This window comes from Microtus oregoni, unplaced genomic scaffold, assembly GCF_018167655.1.
Source record: "Microtus oregoni isolate MIOR12 unplaced genomic scaffold, Mior012 000018F_ref0000195, whole genome shotgun sequence".
NCBI classification, from domain to species: Eukaryota; Metazoa; Chordata; class Mammalia; order Rodentia; family Cricetidae; genus Microtus; species Microtus oregoni.
This window is the reverse complement of record NW_024543077.1, coordinates 22,444,323-22,463,188: the sequence shown is the minus strand read 5'-3', so window position 1 is coordinate 22,463,188 and position 18,866 is coordinate 22,444,323. Positions and strand designations below refer to the sequence as shown.

Here is an 18,866-nt window from a genome sequence, read left to right as displayed (position 1 = left end):
AGAAGAATAGCAACTTGGATCCTTCCAGAGTGGAAATGGAAGGAAATGGGAGAATTATAAGAAGTCAGTAAACAATATCATGTGAATTTGGGAGGAGGTTCGTCAGACATTTCTACTCAATTGGAACACAGGTTATCTCAAGAACTTTACTAAAGAGCACAGTGGCCTGGGGACTGATAACCATAGCTCCATATGGTGAAAGGCTTGGGTTCTTGGTCCTAAAGGAACCCCTCCATAAAGGCCTTGGCACCAGACCATTACCAGCTCTCCAAAGAATATTCCTTAGAGAAGGAGCTCTGTTTTATTATCAATACATCAGGTCTTTAGGGAAACTCACAAGACTTAGCCCCCAGGCTGTTACTAGGTCTTCTAGGAATGTCCCTGATCTCTGCCAGAGAGGATAAATAAAACCCTTGATTGATCAGGTAACTCCTTAGCAAAACAATGTTTGGCATTTCAAATATATGTCACCTGGTGTCTTATTGCCCATCTGGAAGAACTGTGCTTTTCATAAGAAGAAAACTGGAACTTTGAGCCATATCAGGCCTTAAGGTTGTTTAGGAACCTGTAATGCCTCCTTGAAAAGCTTGCTTGAGGGTTTTTTTTTTTTATGAGCATGTGCGTGGTGTCTGGTTTTAAATCAGTGGTGGCTTCTCTGTAGCAGTTTGGAGCAAAATATCTGGACAATCCAGTTGAACAAAGTGTGCCCTAGCATCCTAATCTCTAACAGCCCTGATTAAAATACATTTATCTTCTGGGTGATTTAGAGGCAGTCCTCCCCCAGCTAATTCTACTTTGTGAGACTGAACTATTTCCAAGGCATTGGAAAATTCATTATATCAGCAATTCAACTCTTCTATGTTGCAGCTTAGAAGTGCAGCGCTACCCAACAGGTGAGCTGCCTTGATACCATTCACAAGTTAAACACAAATCAAGATTTATGAAAGTACTCAATTTTGAGAAGACACTGGAGAAACTAGACCTCTCTGAGTAAGGCAAGTTAAAGTTGAGAAGAAAGATGTTTGTATATATAGCACCCTGCTCCCAATTCTCTAAGCAGATTAAGCACACAGCAATAGGTCTAGGAATTAACAGGACCACAAGGGAATTCACGAGGCAGGGAATATGGCGGCAGGTTCCCACACAGATCACGCAAGGATGCACCATGCTGTTTGCCGCACCTCACCCTCTGCTCCTCCCCATCTGGAGACAGCATTCCCTAGCTCACCATGTTGTGGTTCCCCAGATCGCAAAAGCTCTCAGACCGTCATCTCCCTGCAGCAGCAACTTCAGCACAGCACAGGAAACAACTGGCACAAGCTCCTCCACAAAGCCAAGTCTGAAGGCGGGTGCCCGGAAGAGCCCTGCACTGTTGCTGACTGGCAGGTCACCTGGAGGGCCTGATTGGCTGGTGCGGTCTGAGTGGCAAGAACACTCTCCACAGGGCTATAGTGTGCTTAAAGACACAGTACAGTGATTCCTGGCCATTCCTTCCACCTGAGTCAAAGATCTTTTCTAGATTGTCCAAGCTTTGCATTTCAATAGCACTTGCCCCTTGCTCCAAAAGGAGACACTTTCACAATCTTGCACTCCATAGGAACTTTTCCTTTTCCCTCCAGGACACAGTGTGCCTAGCTAGCCTGTACTGTGCACTGTGCTGTGCTAGGTGTATGCAGGGATTTCTTGTCCTACAGGGGGATGGGTGCACAGAGTATTAACAGCTAAAGATAACTTTAAGGTCACTAAAGATGATTGTTCTGTGGCTTCATGCTGAGGTCACATGAACGTAAGGTACTTTTTACATGGTTTTCACAGGGATTTCACACAACAGAAAAGAGAAAAGGAGGAACCAGATCTTAAACAAGATGATTAGTCTTTCCCCAACTGATGGCTGGATGATGGCTCCATTGCCTAATGGGTTCTATTCCTGAAATTCAGGGCAAATTCGAGGCAAATGAATGATAATAAAAAAGTGTAGTGTTCATGAAAATTTGAATACATAGATAATAATGAAGCTAGGAATAATGTCTTCATGAGCACTATTGTTAGCCAGCACATTTCTTTCCTTGGTCAGGTAAATAAAATATACAACTGCAGTATTTAACATTCTACATGACCAGGACAGGTAGAATGAATCTCACCATTATGTAAAAAGTGAGTTTATTAGAATGTCTCACAAGCTGTAGTCCAGGTAACTTAAAAATTCCTTGCTACCAATGGTAATTGGAAAAATCCAGTCCATCACTTCTCAACGTTTTGTCTAAGATCAAGTGAAGAATTCAGTAGTTTTTTCTGTCGACGAGACTGGCTATTGTGTGTGTTTTGTTTTCTGCTATAAATTGGAGTAGTGTGCTTTCAAGGCCTGGGAAGAAGAGTTTTGGGATGTTGATGGAGATTGCATAAATATATTAATTGCTTTTCGTAGGGTTGCCATTTTTATCAAGTTGATTCTACCTATCCAAGAGCATCTTTCCATTTTCTTGTATTTTCTTCAGTTTATTTCTTTAAAGATTTAAAGTTTTGTAATAATAGGTATTTCACTTCTTTGGTTACTGTTACCTGAAGATATTTTAAATTATTTGTGGCTATTGTAAATGGTGATGCTCCTCTGATTTCGTTCTTAGCTTTTTTATTTTTATATAGGAGGGCTACTGAATTTTTTGAGCTGATCTTGTATCCTGACAAATTACTGAAGGTATTTATGAGCTGTAGGAGTTCCCTGATAGAGTTTGTGGGGTCACTTATGTATACTGTCATATCATCTGTGAAAAGCAAAAGCTTAACTTCTTACTTTCCAGTTTAGATCCCCATGATCTTCTTTTGTTTTCTTTTCTCTCTAGCTAGAGTTTCAAGAACTATGTTTCCTAGGTATGGTGAGAGAGAAGAGCCTTGAATTGTTCCTAATTTTAGTGGAATCATTTTGAGTTTCTCTCCATTTAATTTGATGTTTGCCCTATGCTTTCTGTATATTTCTTTTACTATGTTAAGATACCTTCCTTGTATCTCTCATGTCTCCAAGACCTTTATCACGAAGGGGTGTTGGATTTTGTCAAATGCTTTTTCAGCATCTAATGAGATGATTATTTTTTTTTCAATTTATTTATATGGTGGATTACATTGACAGACCACATGCTTCATATGTTAAACCATTCTGCATCTCTGGGATGAAACTAGGTTCATCATGGTGAATAATTTTTTTGGTGTGTTCTTCGATTCAGTTTGTCAGTATTTTATTGAATATTTTTGCATTAATGATCATGAGGGTGATTGGCATGTAATCCTTTTTGATTCTTTGTGTGGAATTAGTATCAGGGTAACTGTAACATCATAAAATGGAAATGTTTGTATGGAAATGTTCCTTCTGTTTTTATTTTGTGTAACCATTTGAGGAGTATTGTTGTTACCTCTTCTTTGAAGTTCTGGCAGAATTCTTCACTGAAACCATCCAGTCCTTGGCTTTTTTTTTAGGGGAAGGGATGCTTTTGATGTCTGCTTCTATTTACTTGAAGGTTATAGGTGTATTTGAATTGTTCACCAGGTCTTGATTTAATTTTGGTATGTGGTACCTATTCAGAAAATTGTCCATTTACCTTACATTTTCCAATTTTGTGGAATACAGGATTTGAGGTATGATGAAATGATTCTCTGGATTTCCTTAGTGTCTGTTGCTATGCCCAGTTTTTCATTTATGATTTTGTTAATTTGGATGTTCTCTCTCTGCCTTTTGGTTAAGTAGGATAACGTCCCTAAGAGTCTCTGCTTTTACATTGTGATTATGGTTAGAAGTGGATTTGTTAACTGAGCATGCTCCAGGAAAGGGAGAACTTTGCATGACCATGTTCAGACTCCATACATACTCCAAAACCACAGAGAAACCCTGTCTCAAAAAAATAAAAATAAAACAAACAGACTCCCTACATAAAATCCCCATGCTTCATTTGTTGGGGAAAACACTGTTTTGAAAACAACTCCCATGCTTTTTGTGCCTTCTGCAGGCAAGAATTTTTTTCTCATTCCTTCTGTCTTGGCTGTTGAAATGTCTATTTTTGGTAGTCAAAACTGACTACCCCTGGGATCATGTTATACACAAAGAATTGATTATACCTGAGAGATTTTACTTTAAGGTTTAGAAATCAGAAAATCCTACATTAATCCATATAATTTGAGATGATTAGACCCACCCTAACCCTCTTGGTTTCTGTGTACACTTAACCAGTGAGCCATCTCTCCAGCCCATGTTTGTGCACAGTTTTAACACTATCACTCATGAGCAGAGGTAGTGGGATTTTCTGGTTTGAGATCAATCTGACCTACAGAATGAGCTCTACAAATACACAGAAAAATCCTGTCTTGAAATCACAAAAAAAAAACTGAATTATACAAAGACTATGACCCAACTTTAATCAGTAACTCCCATTCTGCTAACAGCAGTCATATATAAAGTATTTTGATGAAGAAGCAAAGTCCTTTTTTTTTTTTTAAATTTTTTGAGACACAGTTTCTCAGTAGCTTTTGGTTCCTGTCCTGGAACTAGCTCTTGTAGTCCAGGCTGGACTCGCCTGCCTTTGCCTCCCGAGTGAAAAGTCCTTTTTTTGCCTCTGTGCTCTAGCTCTGCTTACCAAGCTCATTCCTTTACTAGCATTAGTGCCTACTTCATTGTAATTTTGGTGAATACTTAAAACTAGCTGAGTCACAGAGCCTTGTGGACAGAACAGCTACTGGATTCAAAAGGCTGAGAAGCAAGCTATTGGATTCTTCAATTGCCATTGGTAAGCAGCTGTTCTTAAGGCACCTGAACAACAAGCTTGTCAGACATTCTAATAAGCTTGCTTTTTACGTCATGGTGAGATTTATTCTATCTGTCCTGTTCATGTAGAGAATCTTGAATACTGCAGTTGTATATTTTATTTACCTGACCAAGGAGGGAGATGTGCTGGCTAACAATAGTGCTCATAAAGACATTTTTTTCTAGCTCCATTATTCTCTATGTATTCAAATTTTCATGAACACTACTCTTTTTATTACTATTCAGTTGCCTGGAGTTTGCTTCGAATTTAAGGAATAAAACCCATAAAGCAATGGAGCCATTATCCAGCTTTCTGATGGGGGAAAGACTAATCATCTTGATTGAGACATGGGTCCTGCTTTTCTCTTTCCTTTTGTGTAAAATCCCTGTGAAAACCATGTAAAAAGTACCTACAGTTCATCTGACCTCAGAATGAAGCCACAGAACAAATATTTCATTTTGTAATTTTAAAACTCTCTTTTGTTCTTAGTATTCCAGGCATCCTTACCTCTGTGGGACAGGAATTACTCCACCCACCTAGCACAGTGCACCGTACAAGTCACATAGTGTGCTGGAAGAAAAAGGGAAAGTTCCTAGGAGTGCAAGAAGATGACATTGAGCTGGGTGGTGGTGGCACACGCCTTTATCCCAGCACTTGGGGGGGGGGCAGAGGCAGGCGAATCTCGGTGAGTTTGAGACCAGCCTGGTCTACAAGAGCTAGTTCCAGGACAGGCTCCAAAAACACAGAGAAACCCTGTCTCGAAAAAAAAAAAAAAAAAGAAGATGACGTTGACTGCTTTTGTAGACAAAGGCAAGTGCTATTGAAATGCATATGGTCTCAGATCTCTGTTGGGGTAAATGGATTGGACAGGAACAAGTATTGTGTCTCTTTCAGCACACTATACCCCTATGGGCAGCGCTCTAGCCACTCAGGACTCACTAGCCAATCAGCATTCCAGATGAACTGCCAGTCAGAAGCAGTAGAGGTCTCTTAAGGGCAGCCGCCTTCAGGCCTGGCTTTGAAGAGGAGCTGGCGCCAGTGGATTCCTGTTTTGGGTGCAGTTGCTGTTGCAGAGAGACAATAAGCTGAGAACTTTGGCAAAATGGAGAAGCATAACATGGTGAGTGAGGGAATGCTGCCCCCTGATGGGGAGGAGCAGAGGGCAAAGTCCGGAAGACACTATGGTGTTACCTCCATGGGTTTGGGTGGGAACCTGCTGTCATATTCCCAGTATTGTGAAGTCCCACATGGTCCCTGCTAACTCCTGAACTAGGGGCAGGCCTCTGAATAACTTTGCTTTGTGACTTCATCTCCTTAGAGTATTGGGAGCAGTAAGCTCCAAAACTCCTTCCTAGTCAACTTCAACAGGGTTCATGCATTCATAGATACAAGTTGCCAAACTCAGAGAAGCCTCGTTTCCTCAGTATCTTCTCTATATTGACCACTTTGCATTTAAGCTTTAAATATAATCTGAATTAATATTTAAATTTGTGGAGGTTATCAAAGGCTTCTCACATGTTGTGTAGCTTTCGACTACTGTATCATAATGATGAATAGTAGAATTGGTGATACAATAGATTGACCAATGCTTAAAAAATAATTAAGTCCCATAAAGAAGAATTTATCAGAGGGAGAACTGCATCTAAAACACCCAAAACGTAAGTATATGCTAATTAGGGCTGGAAGAGATTAGAATGCCTGTTAGAATGATTGTTCACCAGGATTGTCCAGATATTTGACCCCAAACCATTTCAAAGAAGCCATCACTGATTTAAAGGTGGTGGTAGAGCACGCCTTTAATTCGAGCACTCTCGAGGCAGTGACAGGTGGATTTCTTTGAGTTCAAGGCCAGCCTGATCTCTCAAGAGTTCCAGAACAGGCTCCTCAGGTACTGAGAAACCCTATCTTGAAAAATCCCTGAGTGCTGGGATTAAAGTCGTGCACCACCACTGCCCAGCAAAGATGCTATTTTTCTTCAGAAGCTTACTCGGCATTGCATGTATCTTCTGCAACACCTCCCCACCCTATCATTTTTATCTTTTACTTGTCCAGTCCAGTCTTCCTCCTCCCTTGTGATCTTCACCTTAGAACCCTGTCAGTGAAGAATGACCTGCTGTAACAAGTCATGGGCATACTTGAGAAAATAGTCTGGGAATATTCTTGCCTAGATATTTAGACTGGCAAGTTGCCTGTTTCTATTTCAATTGTACAGAGTATAATCTGGATCATTATCCTAAGGGATACTTATGGATAACAGCATATATTGAATGCACAATCTATCTAACCTAGCTCCCCTTGAGCAATGGACAGATCAATGCATAACATCATTAAAGAGACTTTTCTTTATTAGTCTTCTAAGTCTGTGATGTGAATTCTCAGTGGGAAGACATATTAATTCTTGAAGAGATGCATTTCCATCCTGATAGAAATATTTTGCTGAGGCAACTTCTGTTACGTTGACTCAGTTGGCCTTGTTCCCTGTCTGTTGCTTTCCTGGACAGTGACCTTGAGTGTCCTCTATATTACACCATCAAAGTTCTTTTTTTGTTGTTGTTTGTTTGTTTGACTTTTGAGACAGGGTTTCTCTGTGGCTTTGGAGCCTGTTCTGTAACTCACGCTGGTAGACCATGCTGGCCTCGAACTCACAGAGATCCACCTGCCTCTGCCTCCCGAGTGCTGGGATTAAAGGCGTGCACCACCACCGTCTGGCTCACCATCAAAGTTCTTAAATAAGTGTACCAATTCACAGTTCTAAAATTATGTATTTGCCGGTCAGTGGTGGTGCATGCCTTTAAAGCAAGCACTCGGAAGGCAGAGGCAGGCAGATCTCTGTGAGACTGAAGCCAGTGTAGTCTACAACAGCTAGTTCCTGGACAGGCACCAAAGTTACAAAGATACCCTGTCTCAAACAAAACCAATAAAATAAAATAAAATAAAACAAAGCATTTGAACCATGTAGTTGACTGTGCAATGCAGTCACAGGAAAAGGGTTTGCATATGGAGCTTTTATTCTCTCCTCAGACCACAATAGGAAAAATAGATTATTGTGTGCACTGCAAGGGGCACAATGTAGGCAATCAGCCGTTGGAGACATCACTATGGAAAAGGGCCTGATTGAGGTGGCAGGAGAGGTTTGTAATTGCCCAGCATGTGTAAATTAATGTCATGTGAATGAACACAGACCAGATTGTGTGGGCGTCCACATTAGGAAGGTTATCTTGAGTCAAGTAACATTGAATTTACAATTATACAATTATCCTGCAGATATGATTGATCTTTGTTTATTGATATTTACTGAGCTCTACAATTCTCTTTGCTTCACTCCCTGCCTCTCCACTCCCCCATTCAACCCTCTCCCAAGATCCCCATGTGCCCAATTTACTCAGGAGATCTTGTCTTTTTATACTTTTTACTTCCCATATAGATTAGATGTATGTAAGTCTCTCTTAGCATCCTCATTTTTGTCTAAGATCTGGGATTGTGGTTTGTAGGCTGGCTTTCATTGCTTTATGCTTAAAAACCACCTATAAGTTAGTACATGTGATAATTGTCTTTCTGTGTCTGGATTACCTCACTTAAAATAATGTTTTCTAGCTCCATCCTTTTTCCTGCAAAATTTAAGATATCGTTATTTTTTTCTGCTGTGTAGCACTCCATTGTGTAAATGTACCACATTTTTCTTATCCATTCTTCTATGGAGGGGCATTTAGGTTGTTTCCACATTCTGGGTGTGACAAAAAAAAGCTGCTATGAAGATAGTTGAGCACATGTCCTTGTGGTACGATTGAGCATCCTTTGGTTACATACCCAAAAGTGGTATTACTGGGTCTTGAGAAAGGTTGTTTCCTAATTTTCTGAGAAATTTCCACACTGACAACCAAAGGGACTGTATCAGCTTGCATTCCCACACTGATTCTTTAAAATTCTGTTCTTTTGATAATCCAATTTAAAAGTTTTCATTTTCTCACTGTAATGCAGACTTGGATTCCATCACCAATTGTAGGACACATGGTAAGTGATCCTAACAGACATAATTTTCTTTATCACAAGAGAATGAGATGCTTTCAGTAATCAAATCTATTTTCTGTAAAGGAAAATCATCAGAAGACTTCAAGTGAATATTGTAAATTTTGGTGAAAGAGCCCTTCTCACCGAACCCATTTTCTATTATTGGTAAAGGAGAGAACAGGAGTGTACAGGGTGCGTGATGTCCAATGATTTCTAAAGCATTGATTTTGAATAGAAACTTCTTGTTCTTCTTTAAGAAACAATAATATGTGTGTGTGTGTGTGTGTAGATTTGTGTTTGTCAATGGTGTCATCTATATTATTGATTTTGTGAACCATAATTTAATTATATCATTCATTGTTTGCAAAATTGATGGACCTTCTCCAGTTTGTACTCAGAATATTTTTTTTTTGATTTTTCGAGACAGGGTTTCTCTGTAGCTTTTGGTTCCTGTCCTGGAATTAGCTCTTGTAGACCAATCTGGCCTCGAACTCACAGAGATCTGCCTGCCTCTGCCTCCCGAGTGCTGGGATTAAAGGCGTGCGCCACCACCGCCCGGCTCAGAATATTTTTTATATTCTTTGGTGATAAACATTTTTACTTTTCTCTTCTTGATCTCAGATGCTTGCTTCTAATTATTTAATTTTATTTTTTCATTTATATTTTAACAATAAAGCTTGCTTGAAGATCATAAAGTAAACAGATTCCATGGCCCGCCTTACACCCCAGGCAATACTGACACACACCTTTAATCCCAGTAGTCACACTAGTTTGTTGTAGAGTCAATGCTGGTGTCTAATATCTTTAATCCTATCACTAAGGAACTGCAGATAGGAAGTGGCATGCCTGGGCAGAGAGAGGAATATAAGGTGGTACGAGAGAGGAGCTGAGGATTGAGTGTTTTGTAGAAACAGCATTCACTCTGAGGACTTACAGAGACAGGATACCCCATTTGGTGAGTCTAACAACATTTATCTAGAGCTTCCCTTGGAGGGAATGCTGAGGCTAAGGAAAAGTTAGATTAAGAGAAATGAAGACAGAAACATAGGTTAGACTGAGAGGATGAAAGGTCAATAGAAAGCAGCCTGAGTTTATTTCTCAGCCAGCATATATACTAAACACAGTCAAAAGGCAGATCAAAAAGCAGTACAGTCAGCTCCCCACCTCCCTGCACTGTGCTTGGAGGCAGCTCAAACCTGTGCATTATCTGATTCAGCTAAGCAGCTTCTAATCACTAACAAGGAGTGCCCCTGGCTGGCCTCCAAGCCCAAATCTTAATAGAAAAAATATGCTCTTTTAGCTGAGAAAAATGCTTTTTCTGTTGAGAAACACAGATGTTACTCATCGCCCACGAGGTTACTGTAAGAACAGCAGGCATGCTTGAACTCAAATGGAATTTTTTTTTAAAGATTTATTTTTTATGTAAACAGTGTTCTGGCTGCATGTAACCTGCATGCCAAAAGTGCACCAGATCTCACTACAGATGGTTGTGAGCCACCATGTGGTTGCTGGGAACCGAACTCAGGACCTCTGGAAAAGCAGCCAGTGCTATCAACCCCTGAGCCATCTCTCCAGCCCCTCAAATGGAATCTTTAAGTCTGAAATGACTCCAGATGGAAACTGAGTCACACGTGGGCTCCCACATTGGACTGTGAATTTCATAAAGTTAAGAACTAGTGGCTGGATGCTGTGCTTCTCTAATCTTTCAGCCTTCAGCCCTACTATCCGACTACAGGATTTATGAATAAGATCAATTTGTACTACGTCTAAAATCTAATTTTAAGAAAGGCTTCTTCTTAATTCCTCTTCATGATTTTTGGTCTAAATTTTTGTCAAGTAACTTAAAATTAAGATTTTGAATTCTGTATATAAATAAAAAAAACTATGCTCCTTTAACCTCTTTTAGCTTTACTACATACAGCCATACAGCACTTAAAAGGTTTTCTACAGTAAACCATGATCATTCTTAGCAGTGACCATTAAAATCTTAAACAAGGGCTAAGGGCCCCACACCATTGATTCCTCCTAGAGTGTGGTAATGCCACTAAACTGACTACCCTCCTCCAAAGGTCAGCTTTGGGCTATAAATTATTCAGGACAGTTCCAAGATTACTATCTAAGATGGTCCTCATGCACTACACTAGCCAGGACATGAGACAATTCCACCACTTTCCCATTACACAAAGACTGGACAATTCTCCCATGAATTGAAATTATCCTAGGTTTATTTCAGGGTCTCTTATAGATGCCATTGCCCACAAACAACCAAAAATAATTTTTGAAACATGGTGCCCATATTTCCAAGAGTTTGTGTAAGCAGTTTGGACATGCATTAGGTCATGATTCATGTGTTCATTGAGGTGGAGGTGGTAACAAGATACTATGGGTAATGGTAAAAAATATAAACAAAGGAGATTATATTCAGTTGTCTTGAAAAGAAAAAGGGAAGATGTATAAATTATAGGATAAATGATAGATTACTAAATTGACTTTAAATAAAAACAACAATTTTTATTAAATATTTTACATTAGTATGGCTTTTGTATATTAATACATATTTGAGATTATTTTTGTTATATTATAGATGTTTCTAATCTTAACATATTTGTGTATACTCATGCAAATTCACGGTTATTTTTGATAAAACATACTGTAAATACATTTCTAACTCTTTTTTTTTGCATTTCTCAGTTTTCATTTTTACTGATTTCAATCACAACCCATGGGGTAGTGCTTTGCATGTTTGTGACAGGTTTTCTCCATTCAGTTAGCTCTCTCTGGGAGAGCACTCACAGAAAATTCCTGAGACATGTCTTATGAAATGCGCTAGGCATTTGTTCATTTAATCAAGTTGACAATGGAAAGTAACCATAGCAAGGGTATCTGTTATCAACTTGATAAACAAATACTTTATTCCAAAAGATAACATTGCACTCATTACATAAAAATGCCTTCAGTTTGTCTCCAATATTCCCAAAGTCTTAACATTCTAACATTGCTCAAACGTCTAAGGTCAGTGTTTCAACTGAGACTTTGACAGTTTCTTGACAGTGAGGCCTGTAAGATCAAAAACAAAGAAAGGAAGACCACCATACTGCATACTTCAAGTATATAACAGCACAGTGTAACCATCCCCAGAAGGAAGGAATAGAAGATCAAAGAAATACTGGGCCACAGTCAGGCAGAATCCCAGCCGACTCAACACCAAATGCCCGGATGTGGCACCTGGGCCTGTGATATTCTCTTCTGTGTTCCACTAGCCTTGGCTGTTCCCACAAGCACTTTCTTCAATGCTGCATCCTCTCTCTTGACTATGTGGATTGCTCCCCTCACAACGTGGTTACTCTCCATTAAGTCTTTTCTCTTTAGGAAAAACAGTTCTCATGAGCACAACAAATAATGTGTCATATTAATAACTTGAGCACTAATCCCATCAAGTTGACAATTGAAATTATCCATCACACAATAATATATATATACATATATAATTATATAAATTTAGTTATTTTTGCACTAACTGTAATTTATCTCCTTTTTTTTATTGAGAAAAGGAGAAAAAAAAAACAAGTTTCCACCTCCTCCCAGCCTCCCATTTCCCTCCCCCTCCTCCCCCCCTACGCCCCCTCCTCCCACCCTTCTCCTCCTCCCCCCACTCCTTTCCCCCTCCCTCTCCAGTCCAAAGAGCAGTCAGGGTACCCTGCCCTGTGGTAAGTCCTAGGTCCTCCCACCTCCGTCCATATCTAGGAAGGTGAACATCCAAACTGGCTGGGCTCCCACAAAGCCATCACATTACGTAGGATCAAACCCCCGTGCCATTGTCCTTTGCGTCTCATCAGCCCTCATTGTTCGCCATGTTCAGAGAGTCCAGTTTTATCCCATGCATTTTCAGTCACAGTCCAGCCGGTCTTGGTGAGCTCTCAATAGATCAGCTCCACTGTCTCAGTGGGTGGGTGCACTGAGAGGGTCACGGAGAGGCACTACCTGGAAGATATGAGCTAGGAAAGCGGAAGGAGGCTAAGCGAGAGTTCTTGTCAAAGCCTCCATTTATTAGAGACGGGGTACAACTTTTATAGGGTAAAGAGTTGGGGGATGGGCACAGGGGCCTGGGCTCTTGCCGCGTGGTTCATGTTGGTCACATGGTCCGAGTTGGTCACGTAGGCAGGAGGTTGTCTTAGGTCAGGTCACTGTAGGCCAAGAAGTCACGAGTTGACACACCTAGCTCCCTAGATAGTTTGGAATGTGGGGTGGGTTCCGCTAACAGATAGCTCTCCATAAACAGCCAATTTGGGTGTGGGGTAGGCTCTGTCAATAGAAGGATTCCTAACACAATTAAGGGTGTGGGGGTCTCTGCAGACTCCCCAGGGTGATGGTTCCTGTAATGATTTTAGGAGGAAATTGGCTCCTAACAATATCATTTCTTTTAATGGGAAAAGGAAAATGGTTTGTTTTTTATGCTGGGTCATGTTTTGTGTAGTAAAGAAGAAATTCTTTAGTCAATATTGTAATCTTTGTATTTCAATGTTAAGATTTCCTTGTTTGTATTATACTAAATCAATGATTTTGAGAAAAAAAGAAATCAACAATTTTCTGAATAGGTATCACATACCATAATTAGATCAAGACCAGGTGAATAATTTAGATCAACCTATAACCTGCAAGGAAAGAGAAGTCATTCCAACCAAAAAAAGTCCAAGGCCAGAGAGTGTCAGTGCAGAATTCCATCAGAACTAAGACCCAATAGCAATACTCCTCAAAGGGTTCCACATAATAGAAACAGAAGGAACATTGCCAGACCCCTTTTATGGTGCTACAGTTACCCCTATACCAAAACTATGCAAAGATTCAACCAAGAGAGAATTATAGACCCATCTCACTGATGAACATACATTCAAAAAATACTCAATAAAATACTAGGAAAGAAAATCCAAAAACACACCAAAAAATCATCTACCATGATGAAGTCAGCTTCATCTCAGAGATACAAGAATGGTTCAACATACAAAAATCTATTAAGAATCCTGCCCTCTTTAAGTTCTTTCCTGACATCCTTAAGTAGTGAATGACAATATGACAATATAAGCCAAATTAATCCTGTTCTCCCACTAGAACTCCTGATTGCTAAGGCTTCCCAGAATCCCTCCTTGGCTAGGGCCACCCAGCTGGGACTCACAATATTAGCAGCTTCTCTACTGGAGGATCAGAGACCAAATGACTCAGACAGTACAATCCATCCAGTTCTGCCCTCCCAGCCCAGCAGACAGGGCCCCTGTTTAAAAAGATTGTATTTAGTATACATTATTCCACTACCCTAGAGCACATCCTGTTCCACATCCAAAGTACAGGATCCTTTGTTGCACATTCCATTGCACACTCACTTTACAGTGCATCCATCCCATTGCATCAGAAGTGGGAAATCCTGCAGACTAACACAGGCCACATTCATAAAGTAACTCCTGTTACTGTGTAACTGTGGTTACTTTGTAACTGTTGCTAAAGAAAAACATACCATGAATTAGAAAACAATCCAGGCATATTTGGGTTTGAAGGCAACAAGGAAAATGTAAGTATAATGTGGATTTCATCTCTAAAATTATTTTGAAAACTTGAAATAGACTTTATGGCCATGTGCTCCAGAGACTAGGGATTTGTATTAGAGCACATTAAAGATTTCTCATACATTTTCTCAAAAGATGAACATCTTAATGCAGAAATATAACAGTCCTGTTAAGCAGGGCCACAACCTTTTACCCAGATTTTGTATTTTAGCTGAGCTACTGTAAATATAGCAATGTGGTTTAAAGATAATGTCAGTTTCTTTCCCAGATTCTTGATTGCCTTGGTCTGTGGACTGAAAACAATTGTCAATCTGAACATTCATGAAATATCTACAATTGACTACCTGATTCCACATAGCTAATCTCAACTACTGTTGACGGAAGAAAGCTTTCACCCTCAGTACAACTTCTCCCATTGTGCCCTGTGTCTCCAGCAGCTTCAAAATTGGTCAATGAGCTCACCTCTTGCACAGGTTCCTTTTCTTCTAAGTCCCCATAAAAACTAGAAAGATTAGCAGACACTCAGTAACTACTCTACATTTCTTCTTCATTGACAAGTCAAGGCCAAGCCTATAAGAAGTTGCAGGACTGTTTTCCCAGCACTGGGGAGCAGAGGAAAGATTAGGTGTTCAAAATGATTCTCAATTATGTAGTATGAGGCAAGCCTAAACTAGAGGAGACATTGTTCTCCACAGAAATCAATAATTAACATCACTTGAGAGACATAAAATGCAACTATTAATAACTTTGAAACATTGGAGAACAGAAATAGAGACAAGTGCAGCAATACACTTAATGAAAACATCTGAAAATAATACCAATAAGAGCCGGGCGATGGTGGCGCATGCCTTTAATCCCAGCACTCGGGAGGCAGAGGCAGGCGGATCTCTGTGAGTTCAAGACCAGCCTGGTCTACAGAGCTAGTTCCAGGACAGGCTCCAAAGCCACAGAGAAACCCTGTCTCGAAAAACCAAAAAAAAAAAAAAATACCAATAAGAGATTTTAAAATGATAAAAATATTGCACTCTTGAGATTAAATAAAACTTTCTATATTGACTTTGAAACAGAGTTGGCCTTTGTATAGGAGAGGGAATGTCATTAATAAGAGATAGATTAATGGTTTCTATATACATATGTTGGCTACTGAGATCTGTAACCTGACACATAAAGTTAGTTAATGACCTGTTTCTCAAATCTCTAAGCAGACAAAACTGTGTCAAGCAAGATCAACCATGTCTGCATAGAATTGTTGCCTAATTGCCTTTCCTGGAACTAGCTCCTGTAGACCAGGCTGGCCTTGAATTTACAGCCAGCCTTTGCCTCCCTAGTGCTGGGATTAAAGGCCTGTGCCACCTCTGCCCAGCCAGGAACATCTTCATAATGGTGGCTCTAATAGTTGATTGCCTCCACTGTTTCCCCTGCAGTGTACACAATAAACTATTCATCCTATTGTGGTCTGAAGACATAAGGAATGCTCCATATGCACCATATGCAAATCCTTTCCCTGCAACTGCAATGCACAGTCAACTACATGACACAAATGCATAATTTTAAAACTGTGAGATTTTTTTTTTTTTTTAGGAATTTTGTGGTTTTTTTTTTTTTCTCTTTTGGATTTTTCAAGACAGGGTTTCTCCATAGCTTTTGGTTTTGAAAGTCTAATGTACAGGACAGCAAGGTCATTGCCCTGGACAGCAGCAGACCTAGGGCACCTGAGTCAACATAAGAGAACTTCTCTCGGGGGCTGGAGAGATGGCTCAGTGGTTAAGAGCATTGCCTGCTCTTCCAAAGGTCCTGAGTTCAATTCCCAGAAACCACATGGTGGCTCACAACCATCTGGAATGAGGTCTGGTGCCCTCTTCTGGCCTACAGACATACACACAGACAGAATATTGTATACATAATAAATAAAAAAAAAGAGAACTTCTCTCAGAAACTATTTTCTAACAGGATGGAAATGCAGCTGTTCTAGAACTAATATCCCTTTCCATTGAGAAATAACTTTACACACTAGGAGATTAATAAAGAAAAACCTCTTTAATGATGGTAGACATCAATCTCTAGCTAACGCTCAAAGAGGTGCCAGCTAGACAGATTCCACATTTGCAGTTCACCTTAAGTGTCCTTTAGGTTCAGGCTCTGGGTTACACTTTGAACAATTGAAATAGAAACAGGCAACTTGCCAGGCTAGACATTTAGGCAGATAGGAGAGTTACAGAGCAAAGATATTATCAAGATAATTTCTTCATTAAACTGGTAACCATAATCAGCAGGTGATTCCTTCAGTGACAGGGTCCTGAGGTGAAGGTCACAGGGATGAGAAGGATAGGAAAACCAAATTGTAAAAAAGATAAAAAGCTAGGGTAGGGAGGTCTTGCAGATGCCTAGAAAGCTTCCTAGGAAAAATTGCATTTTTCTGGGCATTGGTGGCACACACCCTTGCTGGGCCAAGTAATCTCTGTGAGTTCAAGGATAGCCTCTTCTACCCAGTGAGTTCCAGAATAGTCTGGACACTCCTACAGAGAAACCTTGTCTCAAAAGAATTTTAAAATGGAGAATAGCATCTTGTATACTTCCAAGGGAGAAATGAAAGAAATTAGAGAATGATAAGTACAAATTATCACATGAATTTAGGAGGAGGCTACTCAAGCAAATCTATACAATGGGAACACAGGGTATCTCAAGAACTTTACTACGAGCAGAGTGGCCATGGGACTGATAACTATAGCTCCATATGGTGGGAAGAGTTAGGTTCTTAGAATCTTTTTTTTTTTTTTTTTTGGATTTTTCGAGACAGGGTTTCTCTGTAGCTTTCAGTTCCTGTCCTGAAACTAGCTCTTGTAGACCAGGCTGGCCTCAAACTCACAGAGATCTGCCTTGTCTCTGCCTCCCAAGTGAGGTTCTTAGAATCTGAAGCCACCCCTCCACAAAGGCTTTGGCACCAGAACATTACCAGCTCCCCTAAGCATATTCCTGGTTTTAGAAAAGGAGCTGTGTTTTATTATCAGTAGATCAGATACTTAGGGAAACTCACAAGGCTAAGGCCCCGGGCTATTACTAGGTCTGCCAGGATTGTTCCTCCTTCCTCAAGGGGACATAAAAGAAAACCCTTGATTGTTCAGGTTACTCCTCCACACAACAATGTTTTGCATTTCATTTATATGTCACCTGGTGTCATATTGCCCATCTGGAAGAACTGTGCTTTTCTCAAATAGAAAACTGGAACTTTATATCACACCAGGCTTTAAAATAGCTTAGGAACCTGTCATGCCTCCTTTAAAAGCTTGTTAGAGGTTGTTTTTTGATATGGGGATGTGCCTTGTGTCTGGTTTTAAGTCAGTGGTGGCTTCTTTGTAATTTTTTGGAGCCAAATATCTGGACAATCCGATTGAACAATGTGTACCCTAGCATCCTAATCTCTAGTAGCCCTGATTAAAATACATTTAACTTTTGGGTGATTTAGAGGCAGTCCTCCCTCAGCTAATTCTACTTTGTGAGACTGAACTATTTCCAAGGCATTGGAAAATCCTTTATATCAGCAACTCAACTCTTCTATGTTGCAGCTTAGAAGTGCAGTGCTACCCAACAGGTGAGATGCCTTGATACCGTCCACAAGTTAAACACAAATGGAGATTGTATGTAAAGGTTAAATGCAAAGTGCTCAATTTCAAGAAGATACTGGAGAAACTAGGTCTCTGAGTATGGCATATTGAAGTTGACAAGAAAGATGTTTGTACACACAGCACCCTGCTCCCAATTCTCTAAGCGGATTAAACCCACAGCACAAAGTTATTCAGAGGCCTGTTCCTTAAATCTAGGAATTAACAAAGACCACATGGGACTTTACAACACAGGGAATATGGCAGCAGGTTCCCACACTGATCCCAGGAGGATGCACCATGCCATCTCCTGCACCTCACCCTCTGCTCCTCCCCATCTGGAGACAGCATTCCACCCCACCACCCCCCCCCTCGCTCACCATGTTATTGTTTCCCAGCTCGCCAAAGCTCTCAGGTCATCAACTTCTTCCAGCAGCAGCAATTTCACTGCAGCACATGAAACCACTGGGAACAGCTCCTCGGCAAAGCCAAGTCTGAACGTGGCTGCCTGGAAGAACCCTGCACTGCCTATGACTGGCAGGTCACCTGGAGGGTCTGATTGGCTCGTGCAGTCTGAGTGACAAGGACACTGTCCACAGGGCTGTAGTGTGCTTAAAGACTCTGCAGAGTGATTCCTGACCATTTCTCCCACCCCATTCAAAGATCGTTTCTACATAGGCCAAGGTAAGCATTTCAATAGCACTTGTCCTAGGCTACAAAAGCAGACAATGTCACAATCCTGCACTCCACAGGAACTTTCCCTTTTTCCTCCAGGACCCAGTGTGGCTAGCTGGCTTGTACTGTGCACTGTGCTTATCTAGGTGGGTGTAGTGATTTCCTGTCCCAGAGGGAAAAAGGTGTTCAGAATATTAACAGCTAAGAGAATTTTAAGGTAACAAAAAAAGATAATTGTCATG

General features: G+C 40.4%; 1 pseudogene; it reads right to left on the bottom strand.

Moving 5' to 3' along the window:
- LOC121458694 overlaps positions 1 to 18,592 on the bottom strand; it is a 47,374-nt pseudogene extending 28,782 nt beyond the window's left edge.
- Positions 18,593 to 18,866: the final 274 nt, after the last annotated feature.